Here is a 26,115-nt window from a genome sequence, read left to right on the forward strand (position 1 = left end):
CGCGCTTGCCGCCCGCCGCCGCCGCTGCCGCAGGCTCGGAGCAGCAGACCGGCTGTGGAGAGCAGGAGGTGCCCCTCCTCTGGCCGGGCCCAGCCAGGCATCCCGCCCGTCATTACATGAATGGATGAAGAAAACGTGGTTTTTACGCATAATGGAGTACTGCTCTGCCATAAAAAGGATAAACTTGGGGGGTCTGGGGAATTAGCTCAGTGGTTCTAGCGCCTGCCGCGCAAATGCAAGGTCCTGAGTTCAATTCCTGGTACTGGAAAAAAAAAAAAAGGATAAACTTGAGATATTTTTAGGTAAATGGATGCACCTTGAGATCATACTCTGAAATGAAATAAATGAGACATACATGTTTAAATATCACATTGTTTTTCTGGTGTGAGAAACCAAAAGAGTAAACAAGGACCAAAATGGATGATAGATATAGGAAAGTAGGAAGAAGATGTTCAAATGTGAAGGGGAACAAGGGAGGGAGGAGGGGGAAGGGAAGGAAAGGAAAAGGGAAAAAAAGAATAGGAGAAAAAATGGAAACAAAGCTTTTGTAAATAAAAAGAGGAAGAAGAGTTGAAGGGAGAGGAGAGGAATGGGGAAAAAAAGAAAAATCAAGATATATCATGTACAAGTACAAATTCCCTGTGATGAATGTGATCATTACAAATATATATCAAAAGTGTACCAATAAAATAAATTTAAAAATAGAAATAAAATGCAATGTGGAAAAAAATGCGTTATACTCATTGAAACCCCTTCCAAAAAATGTGAAACTAGAAGGGAGGGTGGGGCAAGAGAGAAGTCGGGGAAGATTAAAGTATATTCTGTGCAGGTACAAATCTGCCAAAATGAAACCCATTAATCGGTATAATGAATATGCACTGATAAGAAAATGTGGGGCAGAAAAAATATTATGCAAGTTTTATGATAAGTATAGTAAGTTACAAACACAGATAACCTATCAGCCTATTTCATAAAGTTGCCTGGGGTCAGGTGTGATGGTGCATGCCTGTGATACCAGCACTCAGGAGGTTGAGGCAGGAGGATCACCGCAAGTTCAAGGCTACATAGTGAGTTCAAGGCCAGCCTGGACTACATAGCAAGAGCCTGTCTCTAAATAAATAAGTAAATAAAATTCCCTGGGCAGCCAAATAGATATTCCTATGTGATCTGCCTCAAACCTCTCTGGCCTTAGGAACATTATAGCTGATAAATACATGGCTAACACCTACCTTAGGCATTAGGCTCAGCCCAAATTCAGGCCAAGAAAGAAACCAGAGATAGAACTAGAGGAATAATGTTAACTTTTTTGTGTGTGGTGCTGGAGATTGAACTCAGGGCCCTCAGCTGGGCGTGCTGAGCAAGTGCTGTACCACTGAGCTACGTCCCCAGCTGCATTGACTTTTTTCAGGCCTTGGATAATTCTCCCTTCCTTTCCATCCTTTTTCATCTCGCCCCCTCCCTTCTAACTCTCTCATCCTCATTCCCTCCTTTCTCCTCCTGCCTTTCCTCCCACTCTTTCTTCCCAACACCACAATTGTCATCTTACTCTGGAAGAAAGTTGTTTCTTGTGCTGTCCTGTAATAACTTGGACAAGTTGGAGCCAGGCCATTGGATTTTTGTCTCAGTGTCAAAAGACTAATGATAGTTTATACCTAAATCACCCAATTCACAATCTTATGTATATCTTTACACCTTGTATTGAGTTTGTCTACAGAGAAGTCCTTTCACACTATAAAATTACTCTGTTGGGCTGGGGATTTAGCTCAGTGGTGCCACCGCCTGCCTCACAAGCACAAGGTCCTGAGTTCAATTCCCGGCACCAAAACAATTAAAAAATAAAATAAAATTACTCTGTTTCCTCTTTACTGAGAATAAAGTCATTGAATGTAGTGAATTAATGAAAGCATTAGTACTTAAGCTTTGCCCTCTGCCTCATTTCTCTAAATGTCCTGATACTGTACATACCAATAAAATACTGGTCCTCAAGTGTGTTCAGACTCTGTTTTCTAGATAACTAGGCTAAGACATCTGCTCCGGATACAAAAATATACATAATTGTTCTTTGTGAAAATTAAGAGTTCTTGAAAATAAAGAGTGAAAAATTATGTCTAAAAAACCAACTCTTAGATGTTCATAACATTAACTGAAAAAGGCAAAATGTAAATTTGTGTATACAGTCTAGCCTTAATTGTGGAAAAGGGAGAAAAAAGAATTGAAATTGAAGAAAATAAAATTTAACCATGATGCCTCTGAGTGGTGGCATCATATATGGTTTTCATCTTCTTTAAACTTTGCTATACAGTCAAAGTTTCCTGTAATGAACTTGTATTTTCTTTAATATTCAAAAAATATACTAAGAACTAAATTTAAAAATCCAAAAACAATAGTTTCTTGGTATGCACAATATTTATCGACAAAAATAATTATTTGTGAGTGTACATATTTCGGAGTTCACAACTGTTGCTCGGCTCAAAGATGAGTGATTACTTGGAGTTGATGTCCAATTCAAACTCCAAGAAGGCCCAGAGAGACTGCGCTTAACTGAGAACCCTCAGAGTAAGAGAGTCTCATAAAGACAGCCCCAAACTGAAGCTTCTGTGGCTTTTATTGATAGAACCAGGAAGGACAGGGAAAGGTCAGATTAGTCTGTTACATGATTAATCTTAGGTTCAATCTATGTGATAAATCAGTGTATGGGGAGGAGAGGGCCAGAGCATTCATTCCTTAAGGCAATGTGTTTTGATCCTACTTGGACTTGTGGCCCTGTAGGATATCTTTAATCTTTAACCATGCATTCTGGGAGGTTTTGAGCCTGTGGGTCCAAAATTTCCTTATCTCTGCATATCCAACTCGTAGGTACCTCTGGCCAACAATCCCCCCCATATATATGAACATATGTATGAAATTGATTAAAAGTTTTGAAATTTTCTAGAAAGGTTGATTCTTGATTCCTAGTGTTACAGAAATCTCAGAAAGAAATACACAGAGACACAGAATTTGGATAAAATAATAAAATTTCTTCTCCCAAGCGGGCAGGAATGCCAGAAACCCATCTGGTCAGTATCCACATCCCCTTTGTTCAGCATTTCCCTTTTTGTATGCTTTTTAGCCATTATCTCATCCCTAGTGGTCCTTGATATGTAAATACAATTCCAGTTCCTATTTACAAGTCACAGACACAAGATAGGCCATAAACATGTAAATTCACCCTGGCATGGTAACTTTGTTAGGTTAATGAAGTTACCCCTTAGAGTCAGATAATCCTCACCTTAAAAAAGGAGTTATGGGAAAAACAAATCTTAAAAGAACACATTACTTATTTTGCTTCTACAATTACCTTAATATTCAATCTATTAAGTTATCTAAAACTTTTCCATATCATTAGAGGATATAGTTGTTGCTGAATAATTTAACTGTTAATATTAGGAAATTCATCTACATATTCAAGTTTGTTGAAAATTAGTCTTTGAAACTAACAAGGCACAGGCATAAATACAGGAAAAATTAAATATGTAAAGACACAATAGGTACTAAAATTCACAATGATCAATTTTTAATACCAAGCATTGATTTATTGTTATTTCTGTTGTTATTTCAGAACTTTTTTTTTTTTTTTGCAGTGCTGGGAATTGAACTCAGGGCCTTACGTGTGCTAGGAATGCACTCTACCACTGACTTATATCCCAGTCCCTTTCTATTTTTGTTTTTTTTTGTTTTTTTTGAGGAAAGGTCTTAGTAAATTGCCCAGGCTGGTCTTGAATTTGCAAACCTTCTACCTCAGCCTACCGAATAACTGGGATTAAAGGTCTTTATCACCATACACAGCTGACCATGTTTTTGAATTATGCAATCCTTGTTTACAGATTATTAAGTATTTGGAGGTTTGTCTGATTTCTTGATTAGATTCAATATACACAAATCTGGCCAGATCATATATGTGATGTTGTGTTTTTGTGTCCTTCCCACGGCATCACACCTGGAGGTATATAATATCCATCTAGGCCTCAGTGACAATTATTTTAATCATTTATCCTGTTTTTAAGGTGTGCACTTAAATATCTAAGTTTCTGCTTACAGCTTGACAACATCATCTTCAGTATGATAATGGGCTTCATTATTTTTGACTCATACAACCTTTCATTATTATTGACTCATGCACCAGCTCCTCAATAGCCCCCTAAACTGTAAAAACCACAGAAGAGTCATTAACAGTTTTATTCAGTGATACAGTACATTCAGCACAGTATAGTACATTGGAATATATATTCCAAGCACCTAATACCAACCCATATTTGTTGAGTTAATGAACCAACAGGTGATTATGGTTGATAGAATATTGGCTAACACATAATTTATTATAATAAGTATCCTTATGGTAGAACATTTTTTTTCCGATACCAGGGATGGAACTCAGGACCTTGCGCTTATCAGGCAGATGCAGTGTCCCTGAGCTACACCCCCGGCCCTGGTACAGCATTATTAAAACAATGATAATTCAATATGTCCTGATTTGGCATACAAGAAAAAGATGGAAAATATATGGCTAATTATAATCACCATTTCCTCCATTTTGCCAGTATATTTAACTGAAACTTAATAGCCAAAACTGTCCAGTTTAGACTGCATTGCAGGCCAGGGATTTAGCTCAGTGGTGCCAGCGCCTGCCTGGCAAGCACAAGCTCCTGAGTTTGATCCCCAGTACCAGGAAAAAAAAGAACATAGACTGCATTACACATTCCCATCATCACTCTCTGGAGACATCATGAATAGCCTAGTTGGAGATAGGTCATTGGAGACATGACCTGGAAGGATTCATTCTTGTTCCTGATTTCTCCCTTCCCTCTATGCTTCATGGCTGCCATGAGCTGAGCATCTTTACCTCTCCATGCCCCTGTGCCATCCTGTTTCTTCCTTGGAGCCAACTGATCATAGACTGAAACCACGAGCTAAAATAAACCCATCCTCCATTAAGTTGTAGGTGTCATATATTATATCCCAGCAATAAGGGAAATGCCTAAGACAACCATACTCTCACCACAAAACAAAAAAAAATAAGTATATAAGGTGATGAATATGTTAATGTGTTTAACTTAAACATTCCATAATGTATACCTGTATAAATATATCATACTTGTCAATTAAAAAGAAAAAAAAAGGCCAGGGATTTGGCTCAGTGGTACCACACCTGCCTTGCAAGCACAAGGTCCTGAGTGAGTTTGATCTCCCTTACCAAAAAAAAAAAAAAAAAAGGAAAAAAGAAAACCACAGAGTGATATCCCTTGTTAGCACACACTAAAAATACTCAATGCAAGTTAAATAAATGGATAGATAACCTGGTTTTATGGGTTAGAAAACTAAATTTTTTAAGATGGTACCCCAATTGATTGATGGAATAAATGCAATCTCAGTAAAAATTCCAACTGTCTATTTTTGTTCAGAAATGGACAAGCTAATCCTAAAGTTCCAATGGAAGACACTCTAAAGAACCAAAAAAATATTAATAGCATTGGAAGATTCTTACTTCCCAATTTCAAATATTTCTAGAAACCTATAGTAATCAAGAGAGCATGGTACTGGCACAAGGATAAACATAGATCAATGGAATAGAACTGGGAGTCCAGAAATAGATCCTCATATTTACACTCAATTGATTTCAACAAAGGTGCCAAGACCATTCAATGGAGAAAGAATACTCTTCTTAGAGAATGGGGCTAGGACAACCGCAGATTCACATGCCAAAGAATGAAATTGACCCCATATATCACACTATATGCAAATATTAACTCAAAATAATCAAAGGCCTAAATATAAAATCTAAAACTATGAAACTCTTAGAAAAAAATCAGTTAATGTTTGTGACCTTGGATTAGCAACAGCTTCTTAGATATGACACCTGTTATAGTTTGAATCTTAAAAGTTCACCAGGCTATCTTAACTTTCTGTGATAGTCCATGCTGCATTTCCCAGACACAGCATGCACCTTTATCTTTCCTCTCTCCCTCTTTTTCTGTTTACTAAACCCAAGTTCACTCTGCAGAGCCAATCTCTACCTCATCTTCACTTTTACTTGGCCACTGGGGAAAAAGAAAGTCCACCAAAGGCTATGTGTTAAAGGCTTAGTCATCAGCATGTGGTGCTACTGGGAGGGGAGGGAACTTTAGAAGATGGTGCCTAATGGAAGGAAATGGGATTATTGAGGATATATCCTTGAAGAGAATTTTGGAACCTTGGTCTCTTCCTCTCTCCTCTTTTTCTTCCTGGCCACCAAAAGGTGAAGAATTTCCTCTGCCACACACTTCTGCCATGATGTGCTGCCTCACCACAGCCCCAAAGGCAACAGGGCCAAACAACCACAGACTGAAACCTCTAAAACCATAACCCAAAATAAATCATTTCTACTTAAAACTTCTTTTTTTATAACAATAAACACTTTTATTACATGAAGTAAGCCAGGAGGGAGGACTTTTTGCCTTTCCAGGCCTGAATTTTCCTCAGACAGAATTCCAGCTCCTTGCCTTCTAGCACATAGCCATCTACTCAGCCACGCTAGCCTGGTCTTGATGCAATGCAGGTGAGAAGCTTGCCCTGCTGAAACTGCTCCTCCAGAAGACTGCTAATTTTAGCATTCTTTTTCCTTTCGTCATATTTCTTTTGAATTTTTTTTTATCATTTTTTGTGTAAAATCTCTTTCTCCTCAGGAGTAATCTTAGCCCCTTCTTATGGCCTAGGGACAGTGCATAGTTGGATTAGTATCACTGTCGGTACAGTGTGCTGTCAATGAACACAAAGCAGTTCTTCACTAGAGTTTTACTGCAGACCAGCTCATTATTGGTTGCATTGTAGACAACATTAATGATCCTTGTTTTTTGAGTACAACACACAGAGCCCCAGGAGAAATTTCCCACATCTAGCCTCAGGGCACAGTACTTCCTGTTGCCTCCTCAGACTGTATGTATGTGGCAGGGGCCAATCTTAGTGTTGGAAGCAGGAGTCCCAACTCATACTTCCATTTTTTGTGGTAAGGCTTTCTTTTGCCCTGGTTTTTGTGGCACTTGTGCCAGTTGTCCCCAGAGATGCCTTTCTCTCAGCACTGGCTGGAAAGAGCTCATCAGTTCTTTATCTCAGGTATTTTGTCATAGTGGTGGACAGCTGACTAACAGCACCTGAAACACAAGTAACAAAAAAATGTACATTGGATTTCATTAAAACCAAACATTTGTGCATCAAAAGGAACCAACAAGTTAGTGCAAAGACAACTCCCAGGACAGGAAAAAATATTTTCCAGTCATATATCCATAAGGGCCTAGTATCTAGAATGTATAATGAATCCTTTCAATTTAACAATAGAAAGATAAACTGCAATTAGAAAATCAGCAAAAGTTCTAAAGTAAAATGAACTCTCATTCAAAGACTATAGTATAGCCACTTTTGAAGACAATATGGCAGTTTCATACAAAATTAAAATACCCTTGCCATATAATTCAGCATAAATGTTCCTTGGCATTTACTCAAAGGGGTTGAAAACCTATATCCACATAAAAACCTGCGTGTGGTTGTTTATAGAAACTTTAATTGCCAAAACTTAAAAGCAACCAAAATATACTTCAGTAGATGAATGGATAAATAATCTGTGGTACATCCAGACAATGGAAATATTATTCAGTACTGAAAAGAAATGAACCCATTAAGCCATGAAAGGGCATGGAGGAGCCTTAAACGTATTTTACTAAGTAAAAGAACGCAGCATGAAAAGACTACATCTATAGGATTCCAACCACATGACATTTTGGAAAAGGCAACACCATGGAGACAGTAAAGTCCAGTGATTGTCAAGAGCTAAGGGGGAGGGAGGAATGAATAGGTAGAACATAAAGGATTTTTTAGTGTAACTACTCTCTATAATACTATAATAGTGGATATGTGTCATTATAAATGTGTCCAGCCCCACAAGATGTACACCAAAAGTGAAGTCTAATGTAAACTATAGTTTGGGGACAATAATGTGTTAGTGTAGGTTCATCAGTTGTGATGAATGTACCAGTTTGGTAGGGAATTTTGATAATAGGGACAGCTATGTAGCAGGGTGGAGGGTATACAGGAAATTTCCATACCTTCTGCTAAACTTCTCGGTAAACCAAATACTTCTCTAAAATCATAAAGCCTATTTTTAAAATCAACAAAGTATTTGGATAGAAACCAAAAGATTATGTACAATTATGGCCAATAAGCAAATGAAAGGATGCTCAACAACATTAGTCATTTGAAAATGCAAATCAAAACCACAAGAAGGTTATAGGATGGCTATAAACAAACAGATAAAAATGGAAAAGTTCAAGTATTAGTGAGGTGGTGGAGAAATTGGAATCATAATAACTCCAGAAGGAATGAGAAAGTGGTATAATCACTATGGAAAAATTTGATAGTCTATCAAAAAGTTAATTATGGAGTTATTATATGATCCAATATTTACACTTCCATGATGGTTAAGGTTAATTGTCAACTTGATAGGCTTGGCAGCTCCCAAACTTCTTGGTGTATCTGGGTGGATCATAGAGGCATGACCTTGGACACCATATCTGGTCTCCAGCTTCTTTCTCACTGGTGCTGTCCCCCTGCTCTGCTTGCCAGACATCATGAGGGGAACAGCATCCCTCTGCCAAGCCCTTCTACCATGATGTCCTGCCTTGGAGCCAGTCAGCCTTAGACTGAATCCCCTGAATATACAAATATGTACACAAATATTCATAATAGCCAAAATATTGAAGCAACACAAATGTCCATCAACTAACAAGTGGATAAACAAAATGTCTTAAATCTACATAATGAATATCATTCAGCTATAAATAGGAAATATGCACTGCTCCAACATAGATGAACTTTGAAAACATTATACTAGAGGAAACCAGTCAAAAAAGATAAAATATTATATACTTCATTTACATAAAGTGTCCAGAACAGAAAAATCTACACAGACAAAAGGTAGACTTGTGGCTGAATAGGTCTGAAAGGTAGCTGGGGGTGAGTGGGTTGGGGTGAGTAGGAGTACGGTAGCTAATGTGTACAGGGTTTCCTTTTGGGGTAATGAAAGTATTCTAAAATGGATTATGATAATGGTCATACGTATTTGGGGATATACAAAAAAACATTGCATTGTGCCCTATACACATGCAAATTGTATGGACTTTGAACTATATCTCAATAAAACTGGTTTTAAAATCTTATACAGCAATATTCATGGTTACATTATTTATAATAGCAAAAAACAGGAAGCAACCCAAATGTCCATCAACTGAAGATTGAATGAACAAAAAGTTATATATTTCTGCAATGGACTATTATGCAGCCACAAAGAGGCTGATACACTGATACATGCTACAACATGGAAGACTCTACCTCAAAAATTATGCCTTGTCATATTACAAAAAAAGATATGTAGATTTAATGCAATACTCATTAAAATACCATCAGCTTTTTCATAGAACTGCAAAAAAATCTAAAATTTGTATCAAACCAAAAGTGCCCCAGAATAGCCAAAGCAATCCTGGGCAACAAGAGCAAGGCAGGAGGCATTACAATCCCCAGACTTCAAGTTATACTACAAAGCCACAGTAGTAGAAACAGCCTAGTACTGGCACAAAGAGAGACATTGATCAATGGACTAGAATAGAGGATGCTAAAGCTATCTGATTTTTTTTTTTTTTTTGATACCGGGGATTGAACTCAGGACCTTGCACTTGCGAGGCAGGTGCCGGAACCACTGAACTAAATCCCTGGCCCACTATCTGATTTTTGACAAAGGGGCCAATAATATAAGATAGAGAAAAGATAATCTCTTTAACAAAAGGTACTGGAAAAACTGGATATCCACAGGCAGAAGAATAAATCTTGATCTCTATCTCTTACCATGTACTAAATTTTTAAAAAATGGATCAAAAAACCTATGCATAAAAAAACATTGAATATGCTGGAAGAAAAAATTGGTAAAACTCTTAAAGTTACAGTTCCTGAACAGGAGCTCCATTGCATAAATAATATTAAGAATCAACAAATGGAATTATACCAAATTAAACAGCTTTTGCACAGCAAAGGAAACAACCAACAGAGTGCAGAGATAACCTAGAGAATGGGAAAAATTTTTTCACCAGCTACTCCTCAGACAGAGGATTAATACTTAAAATCTGTAAAGAACTCAAAAAATTAGACCACCACAAATAAAAGACCCAACCAAAACATGGGCAACCGAAAGAAATAGTCACTTCATAGAAGAAGATGTATAAATGGCTAATAAATACATTTTTAGAAAATGTTCAGTATCACTGGCTATTGGAGAATGCAAATCAAAACAACACTGAGATTCCACCTTACTCCAGTAAGAATGGTCATTATCCAGGACTCAAAAAAGCAACAAATCCGGTGGGGAAAAAGGAACCCTCTTATACTATCAGTGGGAATGTAAATTAGTAAAACAACTTTGGAAATAAGTATGAAGGTTTCTCAAAATCTGAAAATAGAAATTCCATTTTGACCCACCTATGGTTCTCCTGGGTATCATTCCAAAAGAGCTAAAGTCATCATACTACAGTAATACGTACATACCCATGTTTATAGCAGCACAATTCATAATAGCTAAATCATGGAAGTGATCTATATGCCCATCAACAGATGAATGGATAAAGAAAATGTGGTATATATACACAATGAAGTACTACTCAGCCATGGAGAAGGATAAATTTGAACCCTTTTTTTTTTTTTAAATGAATAGATCTTGAGACCATAATGCTACATGAAATATGTCAGTCACAAAATGTTAAATACTACATGATTTCTCTAACATGAAAGACCCCCAAATAGAAATAATCTAAAGAGCAAAATAAAGAGCCATGTTAAGAAACAAGGAGGTAGACTCTGTAGAGGTGATTTGGGGAAGGAAAAAACAGGGAGGTCTGAAGGGATAGGGGAAATACAACTAATCAAGATGTGATTTGCATATCTATCAAACTCCCAAACTGAATGTAATCACTATGTATTGCAAATATCTACTAATAAAAAAGGGTTTAAAAAAAATACATGTCTTGTGAAATAAATCAGACACAAAAACTACATATTGTATGATCCTCTTTATGTTTGATGTTAAATCCATAGATACACAAAATTAATTAATTACTGGTGGGGATCGAGGGTAGGAAGAATTGGGAGTTCATATTCATAAGCTAGAGGGTTTCTTTGGGGGATAGTGTAAATGTTCTGAAAATAGATCATGATGATTATGGTACATAATATAATAATACAATTGTAATAATATAATTGTCAATACATATGAAAATAATGCTATTGTATAATTTTAAATGGTGTCATGTTAGTTACTTTTCTTGTTGCTGAGACAAAATACCCGACACTCAAAGTTAAAGAGGGAAAGGTTTATTTAGCCCACAGTTTGTAGAGGTTTCAGTCCATAATCAGCTGGCTCCAAGGCAGGGGGCACAGCTGAGAAACAGTTCATGGCAGGCAAAGGTAGGAAAGCAACAAGGGAACCCTAAGAGTGTCTTTCTGCACCTTTTATCTTAGCTAGACTACCTGGATTAGGGCGGTGCCAAACCAATCAGAGTACTGGTTTAGTAATCACATACCCTTAACCCCAGCATCACACACTCTAGATTCAGCTACCTCTGAAAAACCTACCTATGACCCCATGAGGCTTTGGAGGACATCTAGACCAAACCGTAACATTTAGTGATCTTATCTCTTTTATTTTTTATTTTTTCAGTACTGCAGATTTAACCCAGGGCCATAACATTGAGTTACATTCCCAAGCCTTCTTTATTTTTTATTTTGATACAAGTCTTTCTAAGTCTCAAAGTTGACCAGGTTGGGTTTGAACTTGTGATCTCCTGTCTCAGTCTCCTAGAATGCTGAGATTGCAGGTGTGCAGCCACCCTCCACCCCCAGCTATTTTATCTCAATGTTCATAGTCGCCCTCCAAAAGCTATAAAGGAAAAGGTATATATAATGGAATTCTGGGAAAAATGAGCATACATGGAAAGTTAAGAGAACCAAGAATGGTTTTCTAGAAGCATAGGGAGGAGTTTTAAGAATAGTCATGAGGCCAAAGGTCTACTATCTAGAATATATAACGAACTCAAAAAAATCAGAACCCCCAAATATAGAGACCCAATTCAAAAATGGGCATCTGAAATGAATAGACATTTCTCAGACAAAGAAGTAAATGCAGCGAATAAACATATGAAAAAATGTTCAACATCACTGGTCATGCGAGAGATGCAGATGAAAACAACACTGAGATTCCACCTCACCCCAGAAAGAATGGCTGCTATCATGAAATCAACCAATAACAAATGCTGGCAGGGGTGTGGGGAGAAAGTAACCCTTCTCCATTGTTGGTGGGAGTGCAGACTGGTGCAACCAGTGGGGAAATCAGTATGGAAATACCTCAAAAAACTAGGATTAGAGGTCCCATTTGACCCAGCTATTCCTCTCCTGGGTATCTTCCCCAAAGAATTAAAAGCATCATACCACAGTGATATATGTGCACCCACGTTTATAGCTACACAGTTCGTAATAGCTAAAACTTGGAAACAGCCCAATTGCCCGTCAACTGGAGACTGGATAAAGAAGATGTGTTTTTTTTAATAAAAGGGAGCACTACTCAGCCATAAAGAATGAGAAACTAGAGACATTTAAAGCTAAGTGGATCCACATTGAGGTCATACTCTTTTTTTTTTTTTTTTTTTTTTTTTGGTACCGGGGATTGAGCTCAGGTACTTGTGCTTGCAAAGCAAGTGGCAGAACCATTGAACTAAATCCCCAGCCTGAGGCCATTCTCTTAAGTGAAATAAATAGGACACACGTGTAAATACCGAATAGTTTCTCTGGTGTGAAAAACTAAAAGTGTAAATAAGAATCAAAATGTGTAATCGATATTGTGAAATAGGAAGAAAAGATCTAAAGTAATAGGTGAAGTGTGAGGGGAAGAGGAAAGGAAAGAAGGGAAAAGAAAAAATATGAGAAAAGGAGAAAATGGAAACAATGTCTTTGTAAATAGGGAAGGGTGGGCAGGGGAATGGGGAAAAAATAAGAATGAAGATACATAATGTGAGGGTACAAGATCCCAGTGATGAATGTAACTGTATTGTATATCTAAAATGTACCAATAAACTAAATGGAAAATAAAAAAAGAATAGTCATGATGCTAGATGTGGTGGCACCTGCCTGTAACCCCAGAACTTGGGAGACTGAGGCAGGAGGATTGCTGAGTTTGTGGACAGCCTGGGCTACACAATTCAAGGCCAGACTCAACTACAAAGCATGATCTTGTCTTAAAAAAAATAAAGTAGTCAAAACGTCTAACTTCCCATGTGCTAATTCCATTGTCACCAGACATTCTTTTCATTATGATTTGGCTTCTCATGTAGACTGCGGACTTCTTTCTTTCTTTCTTTCTTTCTTTCTTTCTTTCTTTCTTTCTTTCTTTCTTTTTCCTTCCATCCCTCCTTCCTTCTTTCCTTCCATTTTTTGTTTTGTTGTTGTTATTTGACAGAAAATTTGCTAATATGTATTATACTTGCTAATATATATTTATATATAATATATATATATATTATTTATTTATTTATTTATTTATTTATTTTTCTTGAACTCAGGACTTTGCGCTTGCTAGGCAGGCATGGAGCCACTGAGCTACATCCCTGGCCAACAGTTATATTTTTTGAACGAAAGTTAGATCGAAATTTTAGTGTTATAAGTGTTTTCTAGGGCCGGGGATTTAGCTCAGTGGTTTCGCCCCCTGCTGTGCAAGCGCAAGGACCCGAGTTCAATCCCCGGTACCAAAAATAATAATAATAATAATAATAATAATAATAATAATAATAATGTGTTTTCTGGCCATTCTGCTGAGGCAAATTGACCCTCTCCCTTCCTAATTTTAGTTTGGATGTGTAGGCTTATGACCCTATTATTCACCAAGAGCATTTGTGAGCAATTTTATGACTAGGGGCATGCAAATAGGTCTGGGTTGGCTGGAGACAGGCAGTGGGAGTCCTTGGGCTTTTATGGTGTCTGAGGTGTGGGGCTGTAGATTAGTTTGAAATTTCTGCCATTGCTGAAGGGATGGCGAGCAGGTTGTAGAGTTGCCAAATTTCCCACCTGCAGCAAAAGATATGACAGGAGGATTGGAGAGTTGCCATTTTTATGAGCCAAAGACAGAAACACGTGATCTGCTGATTCATTAGTATAAATTCTTTCCTGTTGCAACGGAGATGGTGAGTCTGCTTTCTTATCAGCCTGTCTGATTTTGGAACGTTCAACTTTCCATGTTTTGTCATTTTGATTTTTCTCTGTCTTTTTCAGTACAGCTTATTTTTAGGGACTGAAGCAAATGGCTGCAGAGATGCGAAATAAGAAGCCAGTTCAATAGGAAATATCTGTCATGGAATAAGCCACACTGTGAAGTCTGGGTGGCTCTTAAGAAGTGAACCACTGGTGCCATAGACCTCATGAGAGAACTAGAAGAGGAAACATTCTTTACAAAAGCATAATGTTGAGAAAATGTCTGTGAAAAAGAGCATTTTGGCAAGTGTTTTTTTCTGTTTCCTTTTTCTTTTCTTTTTTAGAACTGTGTTACATCCCCAGCCCTTTTTTATTTTTTATTTTAAGACAGAGTCTTGCTAAGTCTCTGAATGGCCCAGGCTAGGCTTGAACTTTCAATCCTCCTGCCTCTGACTCCCCAAGTGTTGACAGGGGTGTCACCACACCTGGGTCAGTATTGTGCTTTATGTTAAAACTTGAGGACTCCTTTATATTTTTTTGATTTTTTTCTTTACATTTTATTTCTTTAAATATTGGTTTTGGTCCCCTCTTGTATATGGTTGGACGGTTTTTCTTGGTGTTTGCAACTGAAATATGAGGAAATGCATAGTGCTGTTGAGCAGGTGTAGGGACTGCAGACAGTACAGTGGCTGCCAGGGAACCGCTTTTGTCTTTTATTTCACATCTTTGGGTGATCATTGCTACTGTGTATTTGCATAAATGTTGTGCTTATCACCACTTTCTGTTCTTTTGGATTTGGAGTGGAGAAAAATCACACGGAAGGATCATGCAAGGGATTATAACAGTTAATAGCTACTTGGCTGCCTTTAAGTGAAGTTTTGTGGATTTTCTTTCCTTTTAAAATATCATGTGTCATTTGTGTGGTTAAACTTTGGGGTTCATCCTCTCATATACTGATTTACAAAGGGAAAATGTTTTTCTGGATTTTAAACTCGAAAATGCACCGCACATGGAGGTGTACACCTGTAATTCCAGCATTGTATGAGGTTGAGGCAGGAGGATGGAAGTTCTAGCCAAGACAGGGCTATTTAGCAATTTAGCCAGACCCTGTCATAAAAGAATGAATGAATAAATGAATGAACAAATAAGGGCCAGGATGTAGCTTGGTGTAAGATGTAGGTTTCACTAGGGGAGAGGGAGTAGGTAGTAATGCCTTGCATGGAGAAAGCTAGATTCTTGAAAATGCCCTCAGTCTGTGCAGGAGTTACTCAATGACTTTAAAAGCTTTCCGTTGTCTTCAGGCCATTTTATATCATTATAAAGCACACTTCTGTACTTTATACTGTATTCAATCAAACATTGTCCAACTGTGAGGCCAGAGTGATCCCGAGCACTTTCCTCCCCCCCCCACAGGGTCTTCCTGAATTGCTAAACTGCCCAGGTTGGGCTATACTTTGCAATCTTCCCACCTCAGCCTCCTAGAGTGCTGGTATTACAGGCATGTGCCACCAATCCCGGCTGTGTTTTGTTTTGTTTTGTTGAGACAGGGTCAGGCTAGCCCTGAACTCACTGTGTAGCCCAGCCTGGCCTCGAACTCGAGGCGCTCCTCCTGCCTCAGTCTCCTGAGTGCTGGGATTATAAGTGTGCACCACCACGCCTAGCTTTGTTAATGTATTTTTTCTTAAACTTGTTATTGGCAATCAAATGAGAGAATTAGGAATAATAAAGACAAGCAAAACCAAATATTTAAAATAAACCTGGTGAAATTAACCAATTAAATAACTTGATTCATATTCCATATATTTGGTTTAAAAAGTGAGAAATTGTCAAATGGGATTTAAAAAAACAAACAAAACTGGTGCCTCTAGACCTTTCGCATAGGACTCAAAATTCGCCTTTCCATGTGGTCAGATACAAGTTGGAAGACAGGTTCCCTGGTGAGATTGGCATCCCAGTTTGCCCCTCCCCCTTGCCCCAAGCCCCTGTCCCAGAGCCTACAAGCCCAGCGCCATTGCCTTCGAGCGTGTGTAAAGCAGTGCACATGTTTGCAATCGCGACCCGCGGTCCGTTAGAAGAGTTGCCCGGATGTGCAGAGGCGGAGCCGGCGACTACCCATGAGGCAACTCGCGTGGTTAAATACTCTACCCTCGCTGAGGCGCTCATTCCGCGCTGGAAATCTCTGTGACCGCTGTTGTTTCTTCAGCGGTCGCCTAGTATTTTCGCGCTCCTCCCTTTCCTCTTTCTCCTCCTCCTCCTCTGAGACCCAGTCAGGCCGACGTGCTCTGCTCTCGGTAAGCGGCTCCCGCTTCTGCTTCTGCCTGTGCCGCGAGTATACAGGCAGCGGCTCTCCCTCGTGGCCGTCAGGGCGACTGTGGCCGCCTGGCTCTGAGGAGAGCGGGCAAAGGGTCTTGATGCCCGCGTGGGTCGCCGGGATCCACTGGGGCGCGGGGGAGGGGAATGGACTTGGCGGCAAGGCGGCGGGTGGGCCACCATCTTGCGTCGGCTCCGGAGGGGGAGAGGGGGAGAGGGGGAGGGCTCTCGGAAAGGTAGCTGCTTGGCGGCGAGGTTTGGCCGCTCAAGGCGGGCCGCGGTCGCGAGGGCAGCTACCTCGCGGTCCTGGGCCGCGCGGCCCGCCACCGCCGCCGCCACCACCGCCGCCACCGCCGCCACCGCCTCCTCGTCCTATTCTCCCGAGGCCTGTGACTCTGTCCCCAGCTTGGTTTTGGCTTTTCTTTCTGAAGACAACTCCCTTTGGTCTTTTGTACGTTTGCGGCCGGTGTTCGATGGAGACCCGCCCACCCCCAAGTCCCTTCAGTCCGGGGAGTGATGGGGGGGCTCGGAACTTTGAGGCGTCTGGGCTCTCGCTGTCCCTCAGTTCTTTCCAGGTTCCCCCTCCCCCAACCAGGGTTCCCAATAATTCTGTGATCACACCTTTTTTGTTGCCAAAGGGACTGCCCTTCTGTGTCAGAAATCGTGCTCCATTCCGTTATTGTCTCAACTACGGTAAGAGCCCTGAAGAGAAACGTGGAGTTAGATGCGTGATTTTTCTAAGTGAGCTCTGCCGGTTTTTCTTAACGAGATGGAAAAAATTATCTCATTCTGAGGTTTTTTTCAGGAAACCTGCTCTAAAGATGGAAGAAGTACTGTCAACTTACCTCAAGTTTTAATGCTTTTTAAGGAGATATCTGAGGACATTATCAAGTGAACGAGTTTCCACAAGCATAGGAGACCCTCATCTAAGGGATTCTCTTTGTTTGAAAGAATTTGGTGGGTTTTTTTTTTTTAATCTGTGAACATCAATTTTTCGCTTTATTTTTTTTCTGTTTAGGCCTATGAGTTTTAATGTCTTTTAGTGCCATTAAACATAAATTTCAAACCTAGAAGTAGAGTTTTAAACTACACAAGTGTCCTTAGCTTTTGTGAGGTGTCCTTTTTTAGGGGTTACAGTGCAAACTCAAAGTGTCTCCTTAAGCAGAAACTTCACTGAGCCTATGAAGACACTGGCTTGCCCATAAAATTAAATTGGATCTGTGTACTTTTGGTGCTATAATATCAGTACAAATTGCGTTATAATTATGCATTGCATTTGCTTATTACATTGATATTACCCCTTTTGAGGTGGCCTGTGGGGTGTTGATAGAATTGTTTTGAGGATGAGGAATCGCCTCAAGGGGAGGACTTTACCAAGTGGCTAAGATTTTTTTTTTTTTTTTGGCAGTACTAGAACCCTACCCCCCACCCCCCTTTGAGACAGAGTCTTGCTCAGTTACCCAGGCTGGGCTCAGACTTGCAGTCCTCCTGCCTCAGCTTCCATGATTGCTGGGTTTACAGACAGGCATCATCACACCTAGTTTATGCCCTAATTTTTATGGGAGTGAGGTGGTGGAGAAGAGTAAGCAAGGCAATTCACCTAACATTTTTTTAAGAGATACTCATTTCTCCTCTCCTTTATATTTTTGACATTTTTTTCAACTTTTTAATATTTAAATACTGTTATTTCTAACCATGTTGAAAAGTTGAAGAATAACCCATTGAAAAAATTCTGATGTTGAAATTCAAATCTCAGTTTTTCCTGTCCAACTTATTTTCGCCAGTCAGATTTTATAGTCCAGTCTGCTTTTTTCAGTCCAGCGTTTTACAACTCTGCACTGTCCTTTTTTTTTTTTTTTTTTTGGTATCAGGGATTGAACTCGGGACCTTGTGCTTGTGAGGCAGTCACCAGAACCACTGAGCTAAATCCCCGGCCCTAATTGTCTTTCATTAGGGGAGAGGAAAGGGAAAGGGATGTACTGTATAGAGCTATATACCCTTCTTTCCCACTTGTTTTCCTTTTTCAGGAGGACATTGAGAACTGAACCACGATTTTTTCTTTTTTTCCCCAGGGCTGAGGATGGAGCATAGAACCTGGCACATGCTACGCAAGTGCTCTGTCTCTGGCCTACACCCAGCCCATTAAGAATGTTTTTGCTGCTCAATTCTTCTAATTGAGCAGGGGAATTTCCAAATGGTGTTTCTTTTTTTTTTTTGGTACCAGGGATCGAACTCGGTACTTTGTGCTTTCGAGGCAGGTGGTGGAACCACTGAGCTAAATCCCTGGCCCTGGGAATTTCCAAATGGAATCGGAATTTTGGTAACTAGAAATAATCTTAACATATTTACACTTGAAAAGAAAATCTATAGTCCCTCTGTTTCCTCATTGAATCCAGGTCCTTCCCACTGAGCTACATCTCTTTTTTGGCAGTTCTGGAGATCAAACCCAAGACCTTCATACTGAGCTACATCCTCAGCCCCCTTTTTTTGTTTCTTTGTTTGTTTATTGAGACAGGGTCTCACTATGTAGTTCAGGCTGGCCTTGAACTCACTATGTAGCCCAGGCTGGCCTCAAACTTGTGGCAATCCTCCTGCCTTAGCCTCCCAAATGTTGGGATTACAGGTGTAAGCCACCATGCACAGCTTCAGCCCTTTTTTATATTTTGAGACAGTTTCTAAATTCCCAGGCTAGAGATACTTCTGCCTCAGCCTCCCAGAGTGCTGAGATTGAGGCTTATGCCACCATGCCTGGTTTATAGTTTTTTAAAATGATAGAATATTGGAAGTTTATATTGAAAATATTATTTAAAAGTAACTTTTTAAAGACCAGAAATATTTATTCATGTATATTCACTAATAGACGTATAACTGAAAAATATTCAGAGAAGGACTTTGAAAAATATTTGATTTTCAGTCAGGTATTTTTAACCCTTCAGAGGTTGTAGCTTATCTGAGAGATACAAACTCTTACATATTGTAAGACTAACACATGACCTGAAACCTCAGGGTAAATAATGATTCAAGAAAATTTGATTTGCTCATTAATTTAAATAAAAATGTGTACCTAGACTTTTAAAATTCATTCTCTGCACAGCAGTTTTTTTTTTAAGGAATATCTCTGTTTACCCGCAGAATATCAGGAAAACCAGTCATCACTATGTATCGTCCAGGTTGAATAGACCATTTTATTTCTTACCTTTTTAAGTTCTTTTACAAATAATTTACATAATAAAGGAATGGTGAAAACTATTAGATATTTGTAAGAATTTAGATACGGCATACTTCATACTTAGAAAAGTGAAAATTCATTTTAGAAACTAAGAGAATCTAGTTATATTAAGACGGATACTAAAAATATATTGCAGAAATATAAGCCAGTGCCACTCTTACTAGGTGTTTTGTTTTAGAATTATTTTCATTAAAAGTATGTATGTTAATGTCTAATATACTTTTATTTTAGAATTTTCTTTTTACTGCTTGTACTCATGCCTTGTGGTATGATTTCAGGTAAAAAAGTTGAGCAAAGTACTCCAAAGTACTGTGGATGAATTTCTGGCACTTTTCAGTAGTGCTGCAAGCAAGGTATTGCTGTTTTCACTTTACAGATAAAACTAAGACTCCAAAAGGTTGATTAAGATTCTGTAGGTTTGGCAGCCAGAAGTGGTAGACCCAAAATTCCCAGATTTTCTGCCTCTATTTTCAGTGTTCCCACCATGACATTTACTTGACATTTTCTCTTGTAGATAATTTTTACTCCTATAAAATATGAATTAATAATAAATACATATTTCCTGGGATTACTTTAGCAATTAATTATTGTAGAATATCTTATGAAAATTATATATTTACTATATAGACTGGCTTTGAAAGTCGAGCAATTATGCATTCGTCTTTTTCCCAAACTGTGTATCTTTTACGTGTAAATAGTGATAAAAGTATACTTCTGCTGGGCATGGTGGCAGCACATGGTATAATCCCAGTGACTCCGTAGGCTGAAGCAGGAGGATCACAAGTTGAAGGCCGGTCTGGGTAATTTAGCAAGACCTCGTCTCAAAATAAAAAAATAAAATGTGCCAGAGATGTAGCTTAGCAGTAGAGTACCACTGGGTTTGGTACTAGGGAGTGCCACCAGAAAAGGGAAAAAAGTATTCCTAGAGACAGTCTTTAGCCAGAATATAATATAAAATTATTTTGCAGAAAGGAAATTGTATTATAATGCTACATCCCAAAAATGAACACAAAATAAAATGTTTTAAAATATAAGAAACTTCACAAGTATTATGTATGGTAAGGAACTTTGAATCCTATTGTAAACTAGCTGTTTTCATCAAATAGGTGAAGTGTAAAAACAGACAAAAAATGAAAACATAAATGAGGAAAATAGTAAAGTCATTAAAGAAATATCTTATCAAAATGCATCTGTATTTCATTTGTTTAGGCTTTCAAAATTAATTTGCACAGGGGCCGGGGATTTAGCTCAGTGGTTTCGCCTCCTGCTGTGCAAGCGCAAGGACCTGAGATCGATCCCCGGTACCAAAAAAAAAAAAAAATTAATTTGCACAGTGCAAAATTTTTTGGACAGAAAAAGGATGATGACTATGTATTTTCTTCCTAAGTTTTATGTGATTTGTTCCCCAAAACCTGGTTTGGGAGTTTGAATTGCTTAGATGCCAATGAAATTGTCTGAAGAAACCAAGGTATAAACCAGTGATGGTGAACGCTTTAGAGATGAATGTTCAAACTGCAATCCAAAACCCACTTATTTATCACAAAGTGTCAACACTGCAATTAAACCTGAATACTGAGGTTTTAATTTAGAAAAAACAACTCATACCTTAGCATCTTTTGTCTTAATACAAGTGCCATAGGTTTGCCGTTGTGTATAAACTGTTGTGCCTTGGATTTGAATACTGTGCCAGTTAACTCCTGTTATAACATTTTCAGACACCCATACTTAAAATGTTTAAAATATTCTCAGTGTTCTTAACACAACCATAAAACAAACAAGTGAAACTATAAAACTAATGACATTTGAGTCAACTTTAATATGTTGAATGAATAATATATTTTGCTGAAACAGTCGCTAGTGTTTTTCATGCCCACACTTTATACCTATTATTGAAATTATGTGGCCAGCCTAACTTAGTTATGAGATGCTAACCCCAGAGTTTGCTTGTTAGAGTTTTTTTTCTAAATAGCAAAACAAAAATCCTGAAATATTGTTAAAGAGCTCTCTTGGTTTATCTCTATTCCCAGAGGTCTGTTACCTATGGTTTGAAAAATGTTGGGATAATCCATTGATGACTTTATTTTTTAATAAAGTGCCAGAAATCTAGCTTGGAGTAGATTAAACGAAAAATAAACAATTATTTTCTCTCTTAACTGAAACCTTTTAGTGGATAATTTACTTCAAGCATGATTAGTGTCAGGTGTTCAAATGGTGTCATCAAGACTTGAATTGTCTCCCCTCTACCTCTTCCCTTTTTCTACCCCCAGAATCTTACAGTGTTACTATTCTCTTTGTTGGCTCTTTCCTCACAGGGTGATTCCGTCACTAACAGGCTTATATTTTACCAGCTTGTTTTCTTAATAGCTTTGTTGAGATACAATTCACCCTTTTTATTTTTTATTTTGCAGTACTAGGGATTTAATCCAGGGGCTCTCACATGCTAAGCAAGTGCTCTAACACTGAACTACCTCACAACCCCTTATTTATTTATTTACTTATATTTTAAGATGGAGTCTTGCTAAGTTCCCCAGGCTTGGCTGGAACTTGAGTCCTCTTCATTCAACCTCCGAAGTAGCTGAGATGATAGGCATGTGCTGCATGGCACAAAGCTCAATTTACCCATTTATTTTTTTTCCCATTAAGTTTATTGGTACATTTTTGGTATAAAATAGTTATATTCATCATTGGGATCTTGTACCTTTACATGAGTATCTTGGTTCTTATTGTTTTCCCCTTCCCTTGCCCTCCCCTCTTCACCAGCTCCACCCTTCCCTATTTGCAAAGACCTTGTTTCCATTTTTTTCCTTTTTATACTTTTCCTTTTCCCTTTTTTCCCTTCCCCTACCCCTCCCAATTCCCCTGCTCTTTTAGACCTTTTCTTCCTGTTACACAATATCAGTTATACATTTTTTAAATTACAATATCAAGATCTAGGAGACATTACCACAGATTTTACAGAATTTAAAAGGATATAGAAAGCATATTACAAAAATCTTTTTTGAAATAAATTTGACAACTTCTAAGAAGTACCTTGGAAGACAAATTAATGAAACTAACTCTGGAGGAAATATAAAATTTGAATAGCACCTATTAAAGAAAGTATATTCCTAGCTTAAAAACCTACCTATATGACAACAGCAGGCTCATATACATTTTAACTGATAAATTATATCAAACAATTAAAGCAGAAAAAAGAAGGAACACTTCTCCCCTCATTTTAGGAACTCAACATTGTGCTAATCCTAAAACTGGACAAAGATAATAGAAGAAAAGAGTATGAACATAGATAGAAATTTGTTTAACAAAACAAACTATTGGAAGTCAGATCTGGCAGGATGTAGAAAGTGGTTTTGTTATAGGGATGGCAGTGTTGGTCCAGCACTGGAAGATCCACCCCCAAAAGTCATCATTTAAACAGAGGAAAGGAGAAAGCCATATGATCCTGTCACTAGTCGGAGAAAAAGCACTGGACTAAATTCCACAGCTGTTCATGGCAAAAGCTATCAGGAGACTAGAAGTAGAACAGAAACTTCTCATCAGATCAAAGACATGTACTCCACATCTCCAGCGAGAATGCCTTATATAAATGGAGAAGATACAATGCCCTCTCCTTAAGGTGGGGAACAAGGGCAGATATGTTTACTCTTTATCTGTCCATTAAACTTTGAAACCTAGTCCCCACCAAAATAGTCTGGCAATAAAATGACACAACTAGGATAGGATTGGCAGGGCAGAAGCAAAATCTTTATATGTAGATGAAATGATCATCTACAGAGAAAATACTAAGAAATCTCTAGGAGTCCCTAGAACTTGTACTTGAATTTAACAGGATTAGAAAACACAAGGTATATATAAAAATTCAGGTCTGTGTATACTTGCTATAAATGAAGAATTGGATATTGAAATTTAAAAGTTATGTAGGAGTACAAAGGACCTAGAAAAGTTAAAAACAAAAACAAAAACAGTGTTGGAAGACGTTTAGCACCCAATTTTAAGACTTCTAAAGCTACAGTAACCAAGGCAGTGTTGGTGTAAGGAAAGACATATAGATCATTTGAATAAAACAGAATCTAGAAATAGAATCACACATATATGGTCCACTGAGTTTTGAAAGATTATTTAACATTAGCATTTTATAGAATATAAACTCAATTCAAGAGCCGAGGAAGAGATAGTGTTTTCAGGAAACGGCACTAGAACACCTGGGATCCGTATATAAAAAATTAACCTCAACCCTTTATTTCCATACATGAAAATAACTTGAAGGGATCTATGAACCTAAATAAGAAAGCCTAAAAGTATAAAACTTTAAGAAGAAATTATAAGGGAAAATATTTATGAATTCAGGGTAGGCAGGAACTACCTAGGATACAAAAAACATGATGTATAAAAGAAAAAAATTGATAAATGGGATTCCATCAAAATTTAGAACTTTAAATGACATCATTAAAATGAAAAGTAGGGCTGGGGATTTAGCTCAGTGGTTCCGCCGCCTGCCTTGCAAGCACAAGCACCTGAGTTCGATCCCCGGTACCAAAAAAAAGAAAAGCAGTCCTTAAACAGACCATATTTACAATGCATATAACCTATGACCAGAATATATAAAGAATTCTTAGAGCTCATTAATAGACAACCCAATTAAAATGTAGACATAAGAAGATGATAAATAACCAGTATAGCACAAAGAATGGTGTACAACTCTAGAATCCAAAAAATATTAATCAGTACAATAGTAAGACTGAATTATACACTCATTAGGGAGATGAAGTTAAAAGTTTTAAAAGCCTTGTCATGACTTTCTTTTTGTTGGATTCTCCCTCTTTGCGTTTAATTTGTCACACCCAATGGATTCATTCTGCTGGGTTTCCTGGGGTTGTGTTCCTCATCGTCTTTTCCTAGGGTATTGTCTAAAATTTTTTGGAGTGCCGGTTTGGTATTCATGAAGTTCCTGAGGTGCTCTTTATCATGAAAGTATCTTATTTCTCCATCAATTTTGAAAGATAGCTTTGCAGGGCACATCAATCTGGATTGGAGGCTGTTTTCCTTTAGGGCTTGAAATACATCACTCCAAGCTCTTCTTGCCTTGAGGGTTTGCATTGAGAAGTCTGCTGTGATTCTGATGGGCTTTCCTTTGCATGTGATTTGTTTCTTTTCTCTCACTGCTTGTAGAATTTTGTTCTTCTGTTGGATTTCTGGAATCCTAACTACTATATGCCTATGTGTAGATTGTTTTTGATTAAGGCTAGCTGGAGTCCTATATGCCTCCCTTATCTGTATGTCAAGTTCTTTTCCCCTCCTTGGGAAGTTTTCTGCAATCACTTCTGTGAAGGGTTTTTTTATGTCATCTGCACTCTCTCTTCTTTCTTCATTGACTCCAATCAGTCTTATGTTATTCTTCTTTGTATTATGTAGCAGCTTCTGGATTGATTTCTCGTGTTCCCTTACAATTTTAAAGCAACTTTTCTTTTTCTCCTCACTAATTGCAATCTTATCTTCTATATGTGAAATTCTATCCTCACATTGGTTCATTCTGCTGTGCAGACTTTCAATGGAGTTTTTAATCTCTTGGAAATCTGTTTGTATCTGTTTCATGGATTCCATTTGTTTCCTATGTTGGGATCCCATCATATTCCTCAGATCCTCTATTTTTTTATCTGTATCCTCTCTAGATTTATTAATCATGTCTTGCACCATGAGCAAAATCTTTGCTGTTATCTGAGTAATTATTTCTGATTTCATTTTTCCCAGATCTTCTTTTGTTGCCAGTTCAGAGAGTCCAGGTGGTTGAGTATCAGATTGTTCCATCTCATTTCCCTTTGGGGTTGCTGTAGATGATCTGGAACTCTGTTTTTGAGGCTTGTTTATGTGTTTTCTCATTTCCACGGTGTCAGGGGGTGCTTCTGGTGCCCACGCGGCTCACCTTCTCTGCCCTAGTAGCTTGGGATGGCAGCGGGGGAGCTTCCTTCAGGCTTCTGGGACCGGCTCACCTTCTCTGCCCTAGGAGCCTAAGATGGCAGCAAGGGAGCTTTCTTCCAGGTTCTGGGACCAGTTGAGCTTCTCTGTCCTAGGAGCCTGGGATGGAGGTGGGGAGCTTCCTTCCGGGTGCTGGGACTGGCTCAGCTTCAACAGAGAGTTTTTTAAAAGTGCTTAGAAATTTATATTTTGTAGAGGTTTCAGTGCATAATTGGCTGGCTCCAAGGCAGGGTGAATGGCAGACAGGCATCGGAGAGGAGAAACAACATGGCACACACAAGGGAGCAAAAGCAACAAGGGCTACTACCCATTTAAAGTAT

General features: G+C 38.4%; 1 protein-coding gene and 1 pseudogene across 5 annotated transcripts in view; one reads left to right on the plus strand and one right to left on the minus strand.

Moving 5' to 3' along the window:
* Positions 1–6,435: 6,435 nt before the first annotated feature.
* Positions 6,436–16,446, minus strand: LOC101699278 (small ribosomal subunit protein eS8-like; annotated as a pseudogene).
* Positions 16,407–26,115, plus strand: part of Znf280c (zinc finger protein 280C) — a 75,166-nt gene continuing 65,457 nt past the window's right edge. For all 5 annotated transcript variants that reach the window (XM_013077889.3, XM_021240555.2, XM_087199836.1 and 2 more), the window contains exon 1: positions 16,407–16,574. The gene's annotated coding sequence lies outside the window, so the exon portion shown is untranslated. The remainder of the gene's footprint in view (positions 16,575–26,115) is intronic.

This window comes from Heterocephalus glaber, unplaced genomic scaffold, assembly GCF_053883595.1.
Source record: "Heterocephalus glaber isolate CG9 unplaced genomic scaffold, H.glaber_assembly_v1.0 deba00001729, whole genome shotgun sequence".
Lineage (NCBI taxonomy): Eukaryota > Metazoa > Chordata > Mammalia > Rodentia > Bathyergidae > Heterocephalus > Heterocephalus glaber.